This window comes from Apium graveolens, chromosome 11, assembly GCF_009905375.1.
Source record: "Apium graveolens cultivar Ventura chromosome 11, ASM990537v1, whole genome shotgun sequence".
In the NCBI taxonomy this organism is placed as follows: domain Eukaryota; kingdom Viridiplantae; phylum Streptophyta; class Magnoliopsida; order Apiales; family Apiaceae; genus Apium; species Apium graveolens.
Genome location: NC_133657.1, coordinates 28926240 through 28947545, shown reverse-complemented (window position 1 = coordinate 28947545; position 21306 = coordinate 28926240). Strand labels below are relative to the sequence as shown.

At 39.9% G+C, this 21306-nt stretch overlaps 2 non-coding genes across 2 annotated transcripts; both read right to left on the bottom strand.

The window, feature by feature from the left end:
- Positions 1–14502: 14502 nt before the first annotated feature.
- Positions 14503–14609, bottom strand: LOC141699284 (small nucleolar RNA R71). Its single transcript, XR_012565758.1, has one exon. It is a non-coding gene; the product is annotated as a small nucleolar RNA R71 (small nucleolar RNA).
- Positions 14610–18085: 3476 nt separating this feature from the next.
- On the bottom strand, positions 18086–18192 carry LOC141698797 (small nucleolar RNA R71). The gene has a single exon (XR_012565299.1). It is a non-coding gene; the product is annotated as a small nucleolar RNA R71 (small nucleolar RNA).
- Between the last annotated feature and the right edge of the window lie 3114 nt (positions 18193–21306).

Below are 21306 nucleotides of genomic sequence, written 5' to 3'. Positions count from 1 at the left end.
TACAAAAGACGAGGAGTGCTTAAAGGTGGATTTGATTGATTTTGCGGTAACTTTAGAACTTGATCATGTGCTAATGTCTGACGCCTTAGAGAAAGCCTTAGTGGGGGAATTTGATAGTAAAGATGAGGAAGGCAATGAGCAACTACAATATCTAAATGCTTCTCCTTGGAGACGAAAGCTAGACATGCCATTTGAATCTCTTGGTAATACTAATCTCAAGAATGCTGAGGGAAAGCTCAAACCATCTATTGAGGAAGAACCTACTTTGGAGCTCAAACCATTGCCTGAACACTTGAGGTATACTTTTTTAGGTGATGCATCTACTTTGCCGGTTATTATTGCATCTGACCTTTCAGGTAGTGAAGAGGAAAAGCTCTTGAGGATCTTGAGAGAATTCAAATCGGCCATCGGATGGACTATAGCAGATATAAAAGGGATCAGCCCTTCGTACTGCATGCATAAAATTCTGCTAGAGGAAGGTAGTAAGCCACTGGTTGAACAACAGCGAAGACTTAATCCTATCATAAAAGAAGTGGTGAAGAAAGAAATTCTGAAGTGGCTAGATACAGGAATCATATATCATATTTCTAACAGTTCTTGGGAGAGCCTCGTGCAATGTGTACCTAAGAAAGGAGGTATAACTGTGGTAGCAAATGAGAAGAACGAGCTCATCCCCACTCGAACAGTCATAGGATGGAGGGTATGCATGGATTACAGAAAGTTCAACAAAGCCACGAGGAAGGATCACTTCCCTTTTCCATTTATTGATCAGATGCTTGACAGGTTGGCTGGTCATGAGTATTATTGTCTTCTAGATGGCTATTCGGGGTATTATCAGATTTGCATTACACCATAAGATCAAGAAAAGATTACTTTCACTTGTCCATTTGGCATGTTTGCTTTTCGCAGAGTTTCGTTTGGCTTATGTGGTGCACCTGCCACTTTTCAGAGATGCATGATGGCTATATTCTCTAATATGATTGGAAACAATGTCGAAGTGTTTATGGTCGACTTCTCCGTCTTTGGATATTCGTATGATGAATGTTTGAATAATCTTCATTCAGTGCTCAAAAGGTGTGTGGAAACCAATTTGGTGCTCAATTGGGAAAAGTGTCACTTTATGGTGTGTGAAGGCATTATTCTTGGGCATAAATTCTCTAGCAAGGGCCTTGAGGTGGACAAAGCCAAGGTGGGAGTCATTCAAAATCTTCCACCACCTATTTCTGTGAAAGGAATCCGTAGTTTTCTTGGTCATGCGGGTTTTTATCGGCGTTTCATCAAGGACATCTCGAAGATATCTAAGCCGTTGTGCAACCTGCTCGAGAAAGATGTGCCTTTCAAATTTGATGATGAATGTTTGGCGGCATTCGAGATTCTCAAGAAGAGTTTGATAACTATACCAGTTATTATGACACCTGATTGGACAGAACCTTTTGAGATGATGTGTGATGTGAGTGATTATGCAGTGGGAGCAGTTCTTGGGCAACACAAGAATAATCTTTTTCATGTCGTCTACTATGCTAGTAAAACACTTAATGGAGCTCAAATGAACTACACCACTACTGAGAAGGAGCTCTTGGCTATAGTCTTTGGTTTCAAAAAATTTCGATCTTATCTGCTTGGGACAAAGGTGACGGTGTTCACTGATCACGCCGCCATCCGCTATCTAGTCTCGAAGAAGGATTCGAAGCCTAGACTTATTCATTGGGGGCTTTTACTACAGGAATTTGAGTTAGAGATCAAGGATCGAAAAGGCACTGAGAATCAAGTAGTTGACCATCTCTCCATATTGGAGAATCCTGATTCTACTTCACATGATAAGCAGTTGTTCGCAGTTTAGGAGGAAGAGCCATGGTTCGCAGATATTGTGAACTATCTTGTCAGTAATATAATGCCTCCTAATATGAATACAGCTCAGAAGAAGAAGTTTCTGCATGAGGTGAAGTGGTACATGTGGGATGAACCATATTTATTTAGACAGGGAGCTGACCAGATCATCAGGAGATGTATCCCATTCTGTGAGATGGGGGGGATATTACGAGACTGCCATTCCACAATTTATGACGGACATTATGGTGGTGAAAAGACGGCAACTCGTATTTTGCAAGCAGGTTTTTTCTGGCCTACGTTGTTTAAGGATACGCATCAGTTCGTTTTAAGGTGTGATCGTTTCCAAAGAGTGGGGAATCTTACTAGAAAGGATGAGATGCCTTTAAATGTGATGCTTGAAGTCAAGGTCTTTGATGTTTGGGGAATCGATTTCATGGGACCATTTGTTTCATCCTGCAATAATCAGTACATCTTACTGGCAGTGGATTATGTCTCGAAATAGGTAGAAGTCACGGTTCCGCCGACGAATGATGCAAGGGTAGTGTTGAATTTTCTCCATAAGCAGATATTCACAAGGTTTGGAACGCCACGAGTGATCATAAGTGATGAGGGGTAGCATTTCTGCAACCATAAGTTCACTTCTATGATGCAGCACTACAATGTGAATCATCGAGTTGCTACTTCCTATCATCCGCAAACTAATGGTCAAGCTGAAGTGTCTAATAGAGAGATCAAGCGCATTCTGGAGAAAGTTGTTTGTCCGTCAAGGAAGGATTGTTCTTTAAAGCTCGATGAAGCTGTTTAGGCATATAGAACAGCATACAAGACTCCACTTGGGATGTTCCCATTTCAACTTGTCTATGGTAAGGGATGTCATTTACCTGCGGAGCGTGAGCATAAGGCTTATTGGGCGTAGAAGTTAAACCTTGATCTAGATGCAGCTGGGAAGAAGTGAATGCTTCAGTTAAATGAACTTGATGAATTTCAACTTCAAGCGTACGAGAACAACAAAATGTACAAGGAAAAAGTAAAAAGGTGGCACGACAGGAAGCTATCTCCTAAGTCATTCGTGTCGGGGTAACAAGTTCTTTTATTCAACTCTCGTCTCCGACTTTTTCCTGGAAAGTTGAAATCAAGGTGGTCTGGACCTTTTATCGTCAAAACTGTGTTTCCACATGGAGCGGTGGAGATTTTTTAGAACAATCTGGGCCAAGCATTCAAGGTTAATGGCCAGAGATTGAAGCATTACTATGGGGACACGGCAGACCGAGAAGTGGTTAATACCGTTTTATTGTTAACTTGATCGAACTCCTCTACGTCAAGCTAATGATGTAAAAGAAGTGCTCTTGGGAGGAAACCCAAGACTTGAATCTTTAGGAACCTTTAGAAGTTAGTACCATATCCAAAAACCCAAAAAAATGCAGAAAATATGGGCAGAAATTTTTTTTTCCAGAAACCCCTGGGCGCCCGCCTGGAATTCCTGGGTGGCCGCCTGGAGTCTGGGGCGCCCGCCTAGAAAGCCTGGGCGGCCACTCGGGACACTTCTGTCAGAAAATTTTTTCGGCCTTATAAAAAACCAAAAAATCAAAAAACCCAAAAATAAAATAAAACCCACAGCAACAACCCACAACCCCACATTTTATCTCCCATAAACCCCACTCCTACTCTAATTCTAACCCTAAATCATACCCTATATATACACACAACACCACCATATACACTCCCATATACTTACAACTTAAAAACCCTCTCCTACACTCAAAACACAAATCTTAAACACTTTTTCTCAGTTTCAATGGCACCTAAGAGATCTCAAACTATTGATAGCAGCAGCACCGTTCCTACTGCTGATTCTTCGAGGGGAACTGCTACGAGGCCCCGTTTGATGGATAGGGCTGCTGAGGAGGAGTATACTAGGCTTCTGACTAAGCCAATTTTGAAGGAGAGGGGATTTTTACCATCGGGGAGGGATGGTGAGTTATTACCAATGATTGCAGAAAAAGGGGGGATTTCTTTTTGTGAGTCGCCGGAGGCGGTTCCAATGAGTGTGGTTCACGAGTTTTATGCGAACGCCAAGGCTGACAAGAATGGGTATACGATTGTTCGTGGGCTTACTGTTGATTATCAGCCCGAGGTGATTCGCCGTGTTATTGGGCAGCGTCAAAGGAAGCTCGAGGAGGAGAACTGGAATGAGAAGGCCCCCGGGAATTTTGATTTAGATTTGATTTGTGCTACTCTCTGTCATCCGGGCACAGTGTGGAAGTTTAAGACGGGATCTAACGAGTATCATTCTTTTCCAGCGGTTGCGATGAATAGGTATGCCCGTGCATAGAATGCTTTATTTGTGTTAATATTTTGCCTACTTCACATGCACATGAGGTTATAGTTGAGAGAGCAAGGTTGTTATGGGGGATCTTGAATGAGGAGTATTATGTGGACCTTGGTGAGTTCATCTACCAAGGGATTTTGAAGTTTTTGAGGGGGAGGACACAAAGCAACATCCCTTATGCATCTACTGTTATGAAGCTGTGCAGAGCAGTTGGAGTTCATTGGTTATCTTACGAGCAGCTGCAGATGTCGGCTGCTCCTATTGACACAGCGATGCTGAATGCGATGCAGGAGTGGACGGGTGGAGAGCCCGAAGAGCATGGTTTGGGATATCTTCTTCCAGGAGGACGACCAGCAGTTGGTGCTACTATGGCTAGGCCGAGTCAGGCTCGTGATGAGGCAGGCTCTTCTAGAGCTCAGGAAGGTACTGGTACAGGGATGGCTGATGCCCAGTATAGGAGGCTATCCAGGAGGATGGATGCGATGTATGAGTCGTAGAGTAGGTTTGCTCAGGAGATCACACTTGCACTTGAGACTGCTTTTAGAGGCCTTGGAGCTGACATCCAGTGGTTCGTTTTTGGTGAGGACTCTGCTTATCCGCCTCCTAACACTCCACCCTCTGAGGGTGATGATGATGATTTCTCCGAGTAGGTATACCCTGTGTTCCTTTCTACTGCGTTCACTGGGGACAGTGAAGATTTTAAGTTTGGGGGTGGTAGTTAAGGAATATATTTGTGTGTGTGTCATATAGTTGCATTTTCATGATAGTTTAGTTCATATAGTGCATATTTTTTCCATATATATATTTTGTTTTATAGTTTTATTTATCATGTCATCTAGCTCGTGCATATATCATGATCCCTTTTGCGTTGCTTTACCGATTGATTTGTGATATTGATGCGAGTGTAGTGATAGCGTTAGAGTGATGTTGAATCTTGTAGGTTGACATGCATGCTAGAAACACTTGTAATTTCACTAAGTCTTAGAGTATGCTTAAGGACTAGATTGTTGTCATAGTTTGAAGGTTTTTGATATTAATCTATTGATTATGCTTAGAATTTATGATAGGCTCTTAATGATAAAAGGCATGAAAAGAAAAAAATTGGAGTAAAACGTGGAATTCATTGCTAATTGTGTCTAGGTGTCAATTGGCTAGTAGCTGGCTCATATTTTTATGCGAGTAGTCTAGGGTTGAGCAAGATGGAGCGAAACACACTTGCTCAGAAATTTGAAAAAAAAAAGAAAAGGAAAAAGAAGAAGAAAAAAAAATATAAAGTTTAATGCATAATTGATAACGAGTGGGCTCTTTGGTATTCGAGTTATTAAGTTCTTAGGGGACTTTGTGCCTAGTGACCTAAGGCTTTTATTAGTATGGGATCTGCTAACCTAATGCTCGCTAAATGGATGCCATTGCATAAGTCTTTTATGGACCTCACTCATTGCACGATCAAATAAGCATTAGTTTGTTGTGTTGAATAAAAGCATGATTCCATAATAAGCTCCAGTGATCTTGAAGTGTTATAAGTCATTTTGTGCCTAGAATTTATTCTTCGTATAATCATATGATTGCCTTGAGGATAATCGAGTTATGATAATTGATCTAGTTTCGAAGCATATCTGTTAAGCATCCGCACACACCAAGTTTCCAGTTGTATGTTAGGTTGCATGATTTGATTGATCTTTAGTCGCCTAATTGCATTTGTTAAGATGTCATGAGTTGGTCGGTTTAGTCATTGTGAGGGGGGTCGATGCATTTCATGTAGTTTGCATTCATGCATGTTTTTGTTTTATTTTTGAGTCTGTGACGCTTGAGAACAAGCGTCGATTTAAGTTTGGGGGTGTGATAAGTGGCTTTTTATACCACTTAGAACGTCTTATAATGGCTTGAATTGATGTCTTGAAGTCAAGTATTTTATGTATTTGATGCGTTTTTCTAGTGTTTTTGCATTTCAGGGTGTAACTTGCATATGTAGGAAGAATTCATCAAAATAAGCCTAGGGAAGTGCTTAGCATTGGTTGTGGGAAGTTAGGAGCAGAATTCAGCAAAATCAGGAGCATAATTTTATATTTTCCAGAAGGTGCTGGGGGGCCCGCTCAGGAAGCTGGGGCGGCCGCCTGGGAGCTGGGGCGCCCGCTCAGGAATCTGGGGCGGCCGATAGTGATTTTTACAATCCTTATTCTGGTGGACTTCTGAGACGGCTGGTTCTTGTGGGCTTCTATATAAGTAGTTTTCAGAGACGTTTCAAAGTGTGTGGTATTAAGCAAGGAGCAAGGAGAGAAGGAAGAAGACCGTTTTAGCACATCGCAATGAAGAAGAGGAAGCATACATTTTCTTGTGATTCTTTTATTCGTTGTAACAGTGGATGCTAGTTTTCTTTACTTTGAACCTTTTACTCTTGTGACGTACTCTGGTTTTAATAAGTATTTTTATTAGTTTATATTATGTGTTATTATCATTTTTTCATATAAACCCATGGTGACGATGAGTTCTATCATGGGCAAATCGTGATCATGGGGTCATAGCGGATTTATTATGGATTTCTTTAGTTAGTAGTTTAATACCTTGGTGTGTGATGATTGTATGATATCTAGCATAGGTTGTGCTTATTCGTCTTATGTGCGTCGCGAACATATAAGATAGTCTATTAATCTCTTGTGAAACGACAGTGGATCTTGAGATTTAGAACTTGCCATGCTAGCATAGGTTCATGTATGTGTATGCATGATAGTGAGTAACTCTAACCGTTTTACTTGCCCTATGTAATTATAAAGAATAACTTGTGCTTAAATCGTTATGTTGTCAAATTCTGTAGACATATAGGGTCTCCATATAATTGATGCCTATTCAACTTCTATCTTAATTGTGGATGAATGGTAGAATGGTATTAGTACAATGAAAGTTGGCTTTTATCAGTTTCGTGTTGTTCGATTAATATCATCATCGTTACATGCTAAGGGTAATAACAATAACTATTGAAGGAAGTAATAATGAAGTTATGATCTCATGTGTGTTTAATATTGTTAATTCAAGTGTTAATTAAGTGTGTCTATCTCATAGTTAATTGTAGTTAATAATTAGTTAATCAATCAAAAGAGTTATTGTCTTGACGTTGAGAAGTAATCATACATTGGTGAGTGAGTGTTAATTAAATATAATTAGTCTGAGTCTATGTGGGAACGAACTAGAAATTATTCTATATTACTTGCGAACACGTATACTTGCGAGAATTATTAGCGCGTATTTTGTGCCTAACAGGTTACCCTTTTGTAAAGGACTAGAAATGTTCATACCATCAGGATTTACAGAACTAATAGAAACTGACATAACATTACCAGAATTTAAATTAAATTCTGATAAAGAAAAGTCAGTATTTATACCTTGTGCTTCTGGGATCAGCTTCTAGGATAGCATCCAAAGGAGGTACTGATAGAACAACAACAGATGGTGGAGTTGGATGTACCATTCCTTCAGTATCAATTGCCATGATGATTGGACCAGGAGTCAAGCCTTCACTACTACGTTGATATAGTGGTTCTTGTGGGGCTGGAGATTCAGGAGTTTATGGATTACTTTGAAACCCAGTTATTGTGCACTCTTCTCCTCATTGTCATTATATGACTCATGTTCAGCTCCAAGTTTGAAGACAACTGTTTTCTTGAATCTTTGAGAATCAAACTTCTTACAGAAATCTTTGACTTGAGAGACTTCTGCATGAATTTCATCTACAGCTGCTTCATGCCATTGTTCTATGGACTTAGTAGCAAGAGGTTCCACTGCTGCAATGTCTGCTACACCACTTTGAGGTGTAAGTTCTTATGTAACTGGATCAGGATTTGAAGTAGCTTCTGCATCCCTTTGAGATACAGGTTCTTGTGTGCTTGATTCATGAAATTTTCCTTGTTTCTGCATCCTCGTTGCTATCTTCTCTACTTGCTCATAAGTAACCTCTCTCACTCTTTTTTTGTGCTTCACTGGAGAATCAGAAATTAACAGGTGTATCTGTTATTCCCAAACAATAAAACAAGAATTACAGAAGGGGGTTGAATGTAATTCTTGCTCCTTTTTCTAATTTTAAGAATGTTCTAACTTAATATATATAACAGTGTTTGATTTGTAGTAATACGAAATAGAAGAATAGAAGAAATCAAAACACTAAGTAATAAAACACAAAGCTTTAAAACTTTCTGGTGGATTTGAATGTATCCACCATATATATATATATATCAGATTGAGAACCATGTGTTGCTTTGTATAGCACACAGTTGCTTACAAGTGAACAAACAAACTTACAGAGAAATTCTTAGCAGATACAGCCCTATCTATTTCTCTTGAAAAATAAGCTTTCTTTGTTACTTAGTTCTACTTGCTACTCTTGGTTTATATATCACCAAGTTACATGATAATAAGACAAGACAATAAAACAAAATGAATCTAGTCTAATATCATGATGCCACATTACTCTATCCAGCATTTTTGACTGTCTTCACATTTGCATGGAAATGGTAATGCTTCTTTGTTCTCTAACACCTGCAATTAGGCTGCCACATTCTATTTGCAAACACCCAATGCATGTGACTGTGTTGTCACTATTAACTTCTATTTTGAATTAGATCATCTGTCGGGACTTTGTTGGTCATCCGTCGGGAGCCTTTGTTGATCATCCATCGGGAGCCTTTGTAGACCATCCGTCGGGAGCCTTTCTGTCACTTGACTCCATTTCATTTATACAGAATTACAAGACATCTTATATTTATAATTAGTCATCATATTCTGTATATCAAACTAGTAGTCAACATGACTTAAAGAATCCTACAGAATCTACTCAACTAATACATTATTGTTTGCAGATATGTGCTACAATACTTATTGTTACATAAGCTACACTCTCGATAGATGTTCAGTTATCATCCGTCGGGACTATGAAGATCATCCATCAGGACTATAATAAAACATCCGTCGAGAGCTACAAATTCACTAAGTTAAATCTATTAAGGTGTTTTGTTTATCTTATCATCAAGTTCACAACATATTCTTAACAATCTCCCCCAATTTATGTCTACTAGAATTATAGTCATAAATTAAGAGAAACTTGATGATAACAAATCACCCTAAATGTACAGATTAAAATTTAGTAGATAAAACTGACAAGTGCTGTAAATTTATTTAAAAATTGAACAAAGTAAAGTGTACAAAGAGTTCTCACAATCAATATCAAGGTGCTCCTCTAGCCTGAGCAGATGATTTCTATTTCCTTGATTGTCTGGATTTCTTCCCAAGCTTCCTGTTATTTTCTTCTATTTGATTTTGGAGTTGTCTGTGGAATTCGAGTTCTTTAGCATCTAATAGATCCAGCTTCTCTTGCATTTCCAATAGAGTCTCATTGCTAGATATACTCAATTGGTCATCCAGTCTGAAGAATCTTCTAACACCCTTGTCATCCATGAATTCCAACAGCCAATAAGGCCTCAAATGCACTCTCTTTCCTGTGAAGGGAATTGATAGAGTTTTTGGGAGTGCATCTTTGGCTTTATTACTCCTTAGATCTTCTATCTTCTTTAGTACCATTCTCTTAGCAGTCGCATTGAACCCAAAGTTTTTCTTGAATAATGAGAAGATTTTTATCAGTACAGAGCAGCTTTCTTGAAGAATCCTGTGAAGAGGCCATGTGATTTCCTTCCCTCCCTTGTACTTGAACACCAATCTTTCAGGAAGATTTTTATGAGCATCAATTGCTCTCACTTCTTCTAGTCCATCCATGTAGAGATTAATCTCTGAAAATTCTTTGATGTCACAAATGTATAGAAGATCTCCCTTATTGATAGTTGGTTAGGCTTTGGTTAGGGCTTTGGATCTGAAACTCAAAGGCTTGATCTTCTTGGTTTCTCTTATCTTTGTTTTTTTTGGCTTGTTGAAGATAGGTTAAGAGTTCAGGAATTGGAAAGCTTTCCCAGTCTATTGGCTCATCCTTGGAAATTATAGGTTCACCATGAAAGTTCTTTGTTGGATCCACCTTGAATTCCTCATGCACCACTGAGGGTTTGGATGTTTGAGTTGTAGAAGTAGACTGTTTAGGAATGTAATCTTCCATTTCCTCATCACTGAAGTCCAATTTTCTCTTTGAATGGAGCTTGTATCTGAATCTTCTTTTCTGTTGAGGTTTCTTGTGCATTTTCTTACCTTGATCTTTAGATTCTACAGGTTGCTTTTCAGAGATTTCAGTTGCAGCTTTCACAGCTTGAAGTTTGTCCAAGATAGCATCTTGCTTCTTTTTTTGTTTGAGCTTTTTAGCATCTAAAGCAGCCTGCTTCTTTTCTTGCTTGATTCTTTCTTTTTCTTCCTTCTTAGCTGCTGCAAACTGAGGGTGTCCAACCACCACACAAATCTCTTTCCCATTCCTGTAGATTTTGGAAATTCTCTTCTTTTGTACTGAATCAGTTGGATCCTTGAAGAATGTAATGGACCTTTCCAACAGCTTCTTTTCATCTTGTTTTGGAGTCTCAAAAATGATATCCAAGGGATTCTTGTCTGATAACTTTGGATAATTCCTTTTTGGCTTTAAAACCAGTTTGGCTTTTGGAGACTTAATACATGAGGTTTGGCCCTTTTCCAAGTAACTCAGACTCATTTCATTCACAAGAATTTGCTTGACTTGAGAGTAGTGATGAAAGGTCTTGTCTGGTTTCTCTATCTGTCCAAATCTTTCCTTGATGTTTTCACCAAGCTTTTGCCACTGTGCATCTACTGCTTGTTCAACAGCCACTACATCACTTTGATTAAGGTGTTTACTTGACTTTAACTTAGCAGCTGCTAATTGGATTAGGTCAATGATGTCCAATACTGGTGGCTTTGTGTAGGTAATTACTGGAACAATTACTTTGCTGACTTGAATGTTTAACACTTGCTCCCCCTCACTGGTTGACCCTCCTTGACTAACTGGGACGAGTGAATCTTCGTTCTCCCCCCTTTTTGTTAGCATCAAGTTGGGTAGAGGCAGGGAGTTGTGCAGCAACCAGTTTCTGCAGGAGTTGAGTCTGTTGAGCTTGGTGTAGATGAATGGATGTGAGAGATCCTTCCAGTGATTTGAGCCTGGTGTCCAGAGAGTCTACTTCATTTTTAAATCAGTGTTTTTCCTAAGTTGTTTTTGAATATCAAGAACTGTGGTGTTTGGAAACTTTGCATCCAATCTTTTAGACACATCTTGCTTGACTTGAGAAATTTCAGTTTTGAGTGCAGACATTTCTAGATCATATAGAAGAGACTGGATTTTATGCAGTTGGAGAGAGTTAAGATGAGCTTGGAGAAGATTTTTGGTGTTGGCATTTGTGGAGGCATTGAGAGCTGTCTGGGTTTATTGAATGGTATGGAAGAGGGTAGACTTGAAGTGCCGCTCATCAGATTCCTTAGAAAACACCCAAGATGGGATATTGGAAGTTGAGTTAGGGCTTGCTTCTCCCCTATGTCCATGAACCCTTCTTCATCGGTATATTCATTTCCAAAGAAGTCTTCAGAGCCTCCAAAAGGATAATCAACACCATCATCAGCCTTGGTTGACATGGCTGTGATGGCATCCTTTGCTCTTTGCATTGAGGCTGTAGTTTGTACCAAGTTGAGCATTTTCTCAGTAGCCTCATTATCAAGTTCAGCTAGAACTTGATATGTTGAAATAGGGTGAGTAAATGCCTCAGCTTCAAAAGAAACATAGTCTAAAATAGCTTGATATTTTTGCTGAATTAGCTGCTTCTTTTCAGCCTCATTGACAACCCTTAAGTCACTAACAATGGGCTCTTCTCATTCTTCATTTGTACCTACATTTCTCTCATTTTCTCTATTTTCTTTCATCAAGGACTCCCCTAAGCTCACCATCCTCATACCCTCACCTTCACCTAATACGGTGGAACTCCCCTCACTCACTTTTTACAGGTTGGAAGAATTAGCATGCATATTTTCTCTCATTTTCTCTCCTTTTTCCTGAGAGCAACTCAGCCTCTCACTCTGTTCACTCCCTTCCCTCAGTCCTAGAAGTGATTGTACTACTACTAGCTCATCTACACTTGTTACAATAGTTGAAAAATTAGCTTGTGTAGTGAGTGCCGACGGATGAGGAACATCCATCGGTATAGTAGTTAGAGAAGCCGACGGATGACTGCTGTTAGGCACATCCGTCGGGATACACTCACTAGCCGATGGATGAACAATATTTATCAGGATAGAAGAAAAGATAGATGTTGATTGGCATTTATGACACTTTATTATGCTCTATTAAGCTTTTAATTGATGCATTTATACTCAAGTTGTTAAGTGTTTTAACGTGTTTTCTAGTGTTTTTGCATTTCAGGCATTATTTAGGTAATCAGGTGAATTAGCATCGTTTTGGTGCTAATTTGGTGTCAAGGTGGTGTTGGAATAAAAGCTCGTGAAAAGCCGGATCAAAGCAACAAGGAAAAAAAGAAAATCTGAAGTTTTTCCAGAGGTACGGCGCGCCCGTGCTGGTCAAGCACGCGGCCGCGCCAGGATGTCCGAAAGGCAGCGCGCCCGCGCTGTACTAGCGCGCGGTCGTGCCAGTGCAAATTCAGAGAATCCTGATTCTATTACAATTACAATTGGAGGACTTCTAGATTTCATGGGGCTGCTATATATATTCAAATAAAGGATGTTTTCAAGAGAGAGACGTACCAGAGTGCAAGGAGAGCCGTAAGAAGACCGTTTTAGCACGGATTTAACAAAGATGAAGAAGATCTTATTTTTACTTGTGAATCTTTGTTCTAAGTTATAACTTGGACGCTAGTTTTCTTACTTATGAACCTTACTCTTGTTTTATACTTGGTTTTGTTATTTAAGTATAAAGACTACATTTATTATACCATGCTTTCATCGGAACCCACGTTGATGATGAGCCCGATTATGGGCTAATCATTATCATGGGGTTCTAGCGGATTTATTCATGGATTTCTTTAATTAAATTGTTTATATGCCTTAGTGTGTGGTGATTGTATGATAACCTAGTATTGGTTGTGCTTCTTCGTCTTATAATAGTCGCAAACTTGTAAGATAGCGTGTTAATCTTTAATGAAGCGATGGTGAATTTAAGGATTTAGAACTTGCCATGCTAGCATAGGTTCATGTGTTATTGTTATGCATGATTTGTAGGTAATTTTAACCATCTTACTTGCCCTGTGTAATCATGATAGATAACTTGTGCTTTAAACCTTTATGTTGTCAAATTTTATAGACATATAGGGTATCAATATAATTGGTGTCTATTCAGCTTCTATCTCTTTTGTGGATGTCTGGTAGCATGTTATTCATGCAACGAAAGTTGGCGTTTAGCAGTTTCGTGTTATCTGATTAGTGTCATCACCATTGCATGCTAAGGTTAAGAACAATATGGCTATTGAATGAAATATTTAATGAAGTTAGAATCCCATGTTTGTCTCATATAATATACAAACGTCTTTACTCTCTTAGTTATAATCATTAGTTTAATTTATAGTTATAATTAACCCAAATTGATATCATCTTAGCATTGGATAATAACCATATCATCTGTGCATAGGTGCATCAATTACATAGTTAACCAAATCCAGTCTCTGTGGAAACGAACTAGAAATAATTCTATATTACTTGCGAACGCGTATACTTGCTTGAATTATTAGCGCGTGTTTAGCCCTAACAAGTTTTTGGCGCCGTTGCCGGGGACTGCAGTGTTACCTTTTAGTTTATGTGTTTGTCATCAGTGATCGTTAAAGTTCATTGACTCGTACATTGTTACGTACCTACTCTTCTTCTTATTGTATTTTAGATAATCTAGCGATCGTTTATGCAAACACGTTCACGAGTTCGCAGGAGAATTCTGGAAAATGACGAGGAAGAAGTTGTAGAGGATCGTAGGGAAGATTTTGAGGATGAAGAGAAAGTAGCAGAAGAAGAGACGATCGAAGAACCACCTTTATTAGAGATGGAGGATCAAGCAGATAATTCTAAGGCTTTGATAGACTTTTCTAAGCCTAAGATCAATGATATTCAGTCAAGCATCATCAGGCCAGCCATTAAGGCTAACACTTTTGAGATCAAGTCAAGCATAATTTAAATGATACAAAACTCAGTTCAGTTTAGGGGTAATCCTACTGAAGACCCCAACATGCACATCAAGGATTTTATCGAGATCTGTGACACTTTCAAGTTCAACGATGTGTCTGAAGATGCTAAAGCTGTGACTATTCCCATTCTCTTTGAGGGACAAAGCGAAGTGTTGGTTACATTCTCTACCACCGGGGTCTATCACCAAATAGGAGGATCTTGCTCAAAAGTTTCTCACTAAATTCTTTCCTATGGCGAAGACTGCTGCAATTAGGAATGCTCTTACTCAGTTTGCTCAGCAAACTGATGAATCTCTGTGTGAGGCTTGGGATCGATATAAGGAGATGCTAAGGAAGTGCCCACACCATGGCATGCCTGATTGGATGATTATAAATTATTTCTACAATGGTTTAGGTGCACAATCTAGACCATGCTCGATGCAGCATCTGGCAGAGCCTTATGGGCTAAAAGCTACAATGAAGCTTATGAGTTGATTGAGCTAATGGCATCCAATGAATACCAGAATTCTACGCAAAGACTATTGCAAGGAAAGGTAGCAGGAATTCTGGAAGTGGACCAAGCTACTGCTATAGCTGCTCAACTTCAAGCTTTAACGATGAAAGTGGACCATTTGGCTAATTATGGAGTTAATCAGATTACTAGTATCTGTGAGCTTTGTGCGGGGGCACATGAAACTGAGCAATGTGCTATTTCTAGCGAATCATCTCAATTTGTGAGCAACTTTCAGAGATCACAAAAATAAGCTCCAGCCACTTATCATCCAAATAACCGCAATCATCCTAACTTCAGCTGGAGCAACAATCAGAATGCGGTGCAACAATCTTATTAGCCATATACAGCAAGGCAGTGTAACCCTCCTGGTTTTCAGCAACCGCAATTCAGCAGTTACCTCAAGCTAATGAAAAATCTGAATTGGAGGAGTTGAGACTCATGTGCAAGAGCCAAGATGTCTCTATCAAGACCTTGGAGAATCAGATTGGGCAAATTGCTAATGCATTACTAAATCATCAACCTGGCATGCTTCCGAGTGATACTGAAGTGCCAGGCAAGAAGAAAGCTTAGGAGCATGTTAAAGCAATCATATTGAGGTCTGGTAAGGTTGTGAATCCTGAAGAAGCTAAGACTCCCAATTTTGAAGTGGAGGCTAATGAAGAAGAAGTGCAGAAGGAAGCCGAAGTGGAACCAAGGAAGACTACTATTGAGCACACTCCTCCTGAGGGTAATACAGGGGAGAAACAGATCTATCCTCCACCTCCTTTTCCTAAGAGGCTACAAAAGAAGAAATTGGATAAGCAGTTTGCGAAGTTTCTGGAGGTGTTCAAGAAACTTCACATCAACATACCTTTCACTGAAGCTCTTGAGCAAATTCCTAGTTATGTGAAGTTCATGAAAGGTATTCTCTCTAGGAAGGTGAAGCTTGATGACTTAGAGACCGTTGCTCTCATGGAGGAATGTTGTTCTGTGCTGCAACAGAAATTGCCTCTGAAGCTTAAAGATCCTGGAAGCTTTACTATTCCTTGCACCATTGGAAAGGTGTCATTTGATAAGTGTCTATGTGACTTGGGAGCTAGCATCAATTTGATGCCATTACCAATCTTCAAAAAGTTAGACTTGCCTAATCCAAAGCCTACATACATGACTTTTGCAGCTGGCCGATCGTTCTATTATATATCCGTGAGGTATTGTGGAGGATGTTGATAAGTGGCATTTTATACCACTTAGAACGTCTTAAAATGGCTTAAATTGGTGTCTTGAAATCAAGTATTTTGTGTATTTAATGCGTTTTTCTAGTGTTTATGCATTTCAGGGTATTAGTTGCATTTCGGAGGAGGAATCGTCAAGAATAAGCCTTGGCATGTGTTCACCATTGCGAGAGGAAAAGAACGGGCAGATTACGGCGAAAAAACGGAGCAAACCTGGAATTTTTCCAGTAGGGTCCTGCGCGCCCGCGCAGCAATGCTGAGCGGCCGCGCAGCAGCCTTGCGCGCCCGCGCAGAAATGCTGAGCGGCCGCGCAGGGTCGGGGAAAAAGATATATTATTTTAGACTTCTACTTCTGTTTGGCTTCCAACTTCTATGTAATCTGAGTTTTATGGGACTATTATATAGGTAGATTTGAGACGTTTTTCATAGAGTATTAAGAGGAGATTATGTTTTAGATTGTGTTTTGCGCAAGAAGCGAAGGAGATAAGGAAGAAGACCGATTTAGCACACTACAGTGAAGAGGAAGCATATATTCTTGTGATTCTTGTTTCGTTGTAACGTTGGATGCTAGTTTTCTTGCTTTGACTTATTTACTCTTGTGACGTACTCTGTTTTAATATAATCACTTTAGTTATTATTTTCTTGTGTTTGTTTATCATGATTTCATATGAACCCATGATGGCGATAAGTTCTATTATGGGCTAATCGTGATCATGGGGTTGCAACGGATTTATTATGGAATTCTTTAGTTAATTGTTTAATACTTTAGTGTGTGATGATTGCATGATATCTAGTATTGGTTGTGCGTATTCGTCTTATGTGCGTCGCGAACATATAAGATAGGGTGTTAATCTCTTGTGAAGCGACGGTGGATCTTGAGATTTAGAACTTGCCATGCTAGCATAGGTTCATGTACATTGTGCATGATTAGTGGGTAACTCTAACAGTTTTATTTGCCCTATGTAATCAAAAGGAATAACTTGTGCTTAAATCGTTGTGTTGTCAAATTTCTGTAGACATATAGGAACTCAACATAATTGATGACTATTCAACTTCTATCTTAATTGTGGATGTTTGGTAGAATGGTATTAGTACAATGAAAGTTGGCTTTTATCAGTTTCGTGTTATTCGATTAATGTCATCACTGTCACATGCTAAAGGTAATAACAATGTCTATAGAAGGAAGTAATAATGAAGTTGTGATCTCATGAGTGTTTTATTATTGATAAATTGAAGTGTTAGTTAAGTGGTTAATTAAGTAGTTAATTATAGTTAATATTTAATCAACAATTTTAAGTGTTATTATCTTAACATTGAGAAGTAGTCATACATTGGTGAGTGAGTTAAATTAGACAATAAATTAGTCTGAGTCTCTGAGGGAACGAACTAGAAAGTATTCTATATTACTTGCGAACGCGTATACTTGCGTGAATATTAGTGCGTGATTTCGCCCTAACAAGTTTTTGGCACCGCTGCCGGGGAACTCGGCGTATTTGTTTAGTTTATGTACTTACCATCATTGGTCAATAGGACTCAGTGATTAGGACGTAGTAGTTAATTACTCTTTTCGGTTGTGTTTCAGGTAGTTTACCAAGCGTTTATGCAAACTCGTTCTCGTGCTCGCAAGAGGACCTTAGATACAGCTGAGGAGAAAGACGAAGTTCTTGATACTCCGGAGAAGTTAGATTTTGAGGATTCGGATTCAGGAACTGAGCAGAAAGAACCAGTAAACATGGGAGATCGTATTGTTCAAGCTGATCCAGCTCTTATGGATTTTTGTCGGCCTAAAATTGATGACATTCAGTCAAGCATCCTTCATCCGGCTATTCAAGCTAACACCTTTGAAATCAAGCCGGGCACTATTCAGATGGTGCAGAATTCTGTTTTTTTTGGAGGAGCGGCAACTGAAGACCCCAACATGCACATAAGGAATTTTATCGAGATCTGCAACACTTTTAAGTATAATGGCGTGACTGATGAGGCTATCAAGTTGAGGCTTTTCCCATTCTCACTGAGGGATAAAGCTAAAGACTGGTTACATTCTGAACCAGCTGGGTCAATCACTACGTGGCAAGATCTTGCGCAAAAGTTTCTGGTGAAGTTTTATCCAATGGCAAAGACTGCTGCTATGAGGAGTGCTCTTACTCAATTTGCGCAGCAACCTACAGAATCTATGTGCGAGGCTTGGGAACGCTACAAGGAAATGTTGAGAAAATGTCCACATCATGGAATGCCGGATTGGATGGTAATCACTGGTTTTTATAATGGTTTGGGGGCCCAATCTCGGCCCATGCTCGATGCAGCAGCTGGAGGCGCCTTATGGGCTAAAAGCTATACTGAGGCGTATAATCTTATCGAGACGATGGCTGCAAATGAGCATCAAAACCCAACTCAGAGGATGACGCCAGGCAAGGTAGCAGGTATTCTGGAAGTTGATGCAGCCACCGCTATTGCAGCCCAGCTCCAAGCGCTATCAATGAAGGTTGATTCTTTGGCTACGTATGGAGTTAATCAAATAGTTATGGTTTGTGAGCTTTGTGCAGGTTCTCATGCTATGGATCAGTGTTCTCTTGTCAACGAATCTGTTCAGTATGTGAATAATTATCAGCGACAACAGCAGCCTGTACCAGCGACCTATCATCCTAACAACAGAAATCATCCAAATTTCAGTTGGGGGAATAATCAAAATGCTATTCAGCCAACATATCAGCAAGGAGTAAGTAAACAGTTTGACCCACCTGGATTCCAGCAACCACAGCAGTATGCTACAAGGCAATCATATCCTCAACAGGGAAGTGCAACTGCACCAACTAGTGCTGATTTTGAGGAACTTAAGTTGTTGTACAAGAGTCAGGCGGTTTCTATCAAGACCTTGGAAAATCAAATCGGTCAATTAGCCAATGCAGTGCTCAATCGTCAACCTGGCACTCTTCCCAGTGACACGGAAGTACCAGGCAGGAAGGAAGCTAAAGAGCAAGTCAAGGCTATTACCTTAAGGTCTGGAAAAGTAGCTGATGCTGAAAAGGCAAAAGAAGTTGAAGCTGAAGTTAGAGATGAAGAATCTAAGCAAAAGGAGAAAGCGGCAGAACCAAGGAAGACTACTGTTGAACACACTCTGCCTGAGGCTAATACAGGGGAGAAACAGCTCTATCCTCCACCACCTTTTCCTAAGAGATTGCAACAACAAAAGCTGGATAGACAGTTCGGGAAGTTTCTGGAGGTGTTCAAGAAACTTCACATCAATATACCTTTCGCTGAGGCTCTGGAACAAATGCCTAGTTATGCGAAGTTTATGAAGACTATTCTTTCAAGGAAGGTGAAACTGGATGACCTTGAAACCGTTGCTCTCACGGAAGAATGCAGCGCGGTTCTGCAACAAAAGTTACCACCAAAACTGAAAGATCCAGGAAGCTTCACCATTCCTTGCACCATTGGCAATCTAACTTTTGACAAGTGCCTTTGTGATTTGGGAGCAAGCATTAATCTGATGCCGTTGTCGATCTTTAAAAAGCTGGATCTGCCTGATCCAAAACCCACATACATGTCGCTACAATTGGCGGACCGTTCCATTACTTACCCAAGGGGCATAGTTGAGGATGTGCTCGTCAAGGTGGATAAGCTCTTCTTTCCTGCAGATTTTGTTATTCTGGATTTTGAGGAAGATAAGAAGATTCCCATAATCTTGGGGAGGCCTTTCTTTGCTACTGGTCGTAGCTTGATAGATGTGCAAAAAGGGGAACTTACTATGCGGGTCCAAGATCAGGATGTGACCTTCAACGTATTCAAGGCAATGAAATTCCCTATAGAAGATGAGGAGTGCTTAAAAGTGGATGTGATTGATTCTGCAGTTACTTCGGAAATCGATCACATGCTAATGTCTGATGCATTGGAAAAGGCCTTAGTGGGGGATTTTGACAGCGATGATGAAGATAGCAACGAGCAATTACAATATCTGAATGCTTCTCCATGGAAGCGAAAGCTCGACATACCATTTGAATCTCTTGGTACTTCTGACCTTAAGAATGCTGAAGGGAAGCTCAAACCATCAATAGAGGAAGCACCTACCTTGGAGCTTAAACCATTACCTGAACACTTGAGGTATGCTTTTTTAGGTGATTCATCTACGTTACCTGTTATTATTTCAGCTGACCTTTCAGGTAGTGAGGAAGACAAGCTCTTAAGGATTTTGAGAGAATTCAAATCGGCTATAGGATGGACCATAGCAGACATCAAGGGGATAAGTCCTTCATATTGTATGCATAAAATTCTGTTAGAGGAAGGTAGTAAGCCAACTGTGGAACAGCAGCGAAGACTGAACCCGATCATGAAGGAGGTGGTGAAGAAAGAAATTCTGAAATGGCTAGATGCAGGCATCATTTATCCTATTTCTGACAGCTCGTGGGTGAGCCCCGTGCAATGTGTACCTAAGAAAGGAGGTATCACTGTGGTCGCAAATGAAAAGAATGAGCTCATCCCTACTCGAACAGTTACAGGATGGAGAGTATGCATGGATTATAGAAAATTGAACAAAGCCACAAGGAAGGATCACTTCCCTCTCCCATTCATTGATCAAATGCTTGACAGATTGGCGGGACATGAGTATTTTTGTCTTCTGGATGGTTATTTCGGGTATAATCAGATTTGTATTGCACCAGAGGATCAGGAAAAGACTACCTTCACTTGTCCATTTGGCACATTTGCTTTTCGTAGAGTTTCGTTTGGGTTATGTGGCGCCCCGGCCACCTTTCAGAGATGTATGATGGCTATATTCTCTGACATGATTGGAAATAACGTCGAAGTGTTCATGGATGACTTCTCCGTCTTTGGACACTCATATGATGAATGTTTGAATAATCTGTGCGCCGTACTCAAAAGATGCGTGGAAACTAATTTGGTGCTTAATTGGGAGAAATGTCATTTTATGGTGCGTGAAGGCATTATCCTTGGGCATAAGGTCTCTAGCAAAGGTCTGGAGGTAGACAAGGCCAAGGTGGGAGTCATTGAAAATCTTCCCCCACCTAATTCGGTGAAAGGAATCCGTAGTTTTCTTGGTCATGCGGGTTTTTATCGGCGATTCATCAAAGACTTTTCAAAGATATCTAAGCCGTTGTGCAAATTACTTGAGAAAGATGTGCCTTTCAAATTTGATGATGAATGTTTGGCAGCATTCGAGACTCTCAAGGAGAGTTTGATCACGGCACCAGTTATTACAGCACCAGATTGGACAGAACCGTTTGAGATGATGTGTGATGCGAGTGATTATGCGGTAGGTGCAGTTCTGGGACAGCGCAAGAAAAATCTCTTCCATGTGGTCTACTATGCGAGTAAGACTTTAAATGGGGCCCA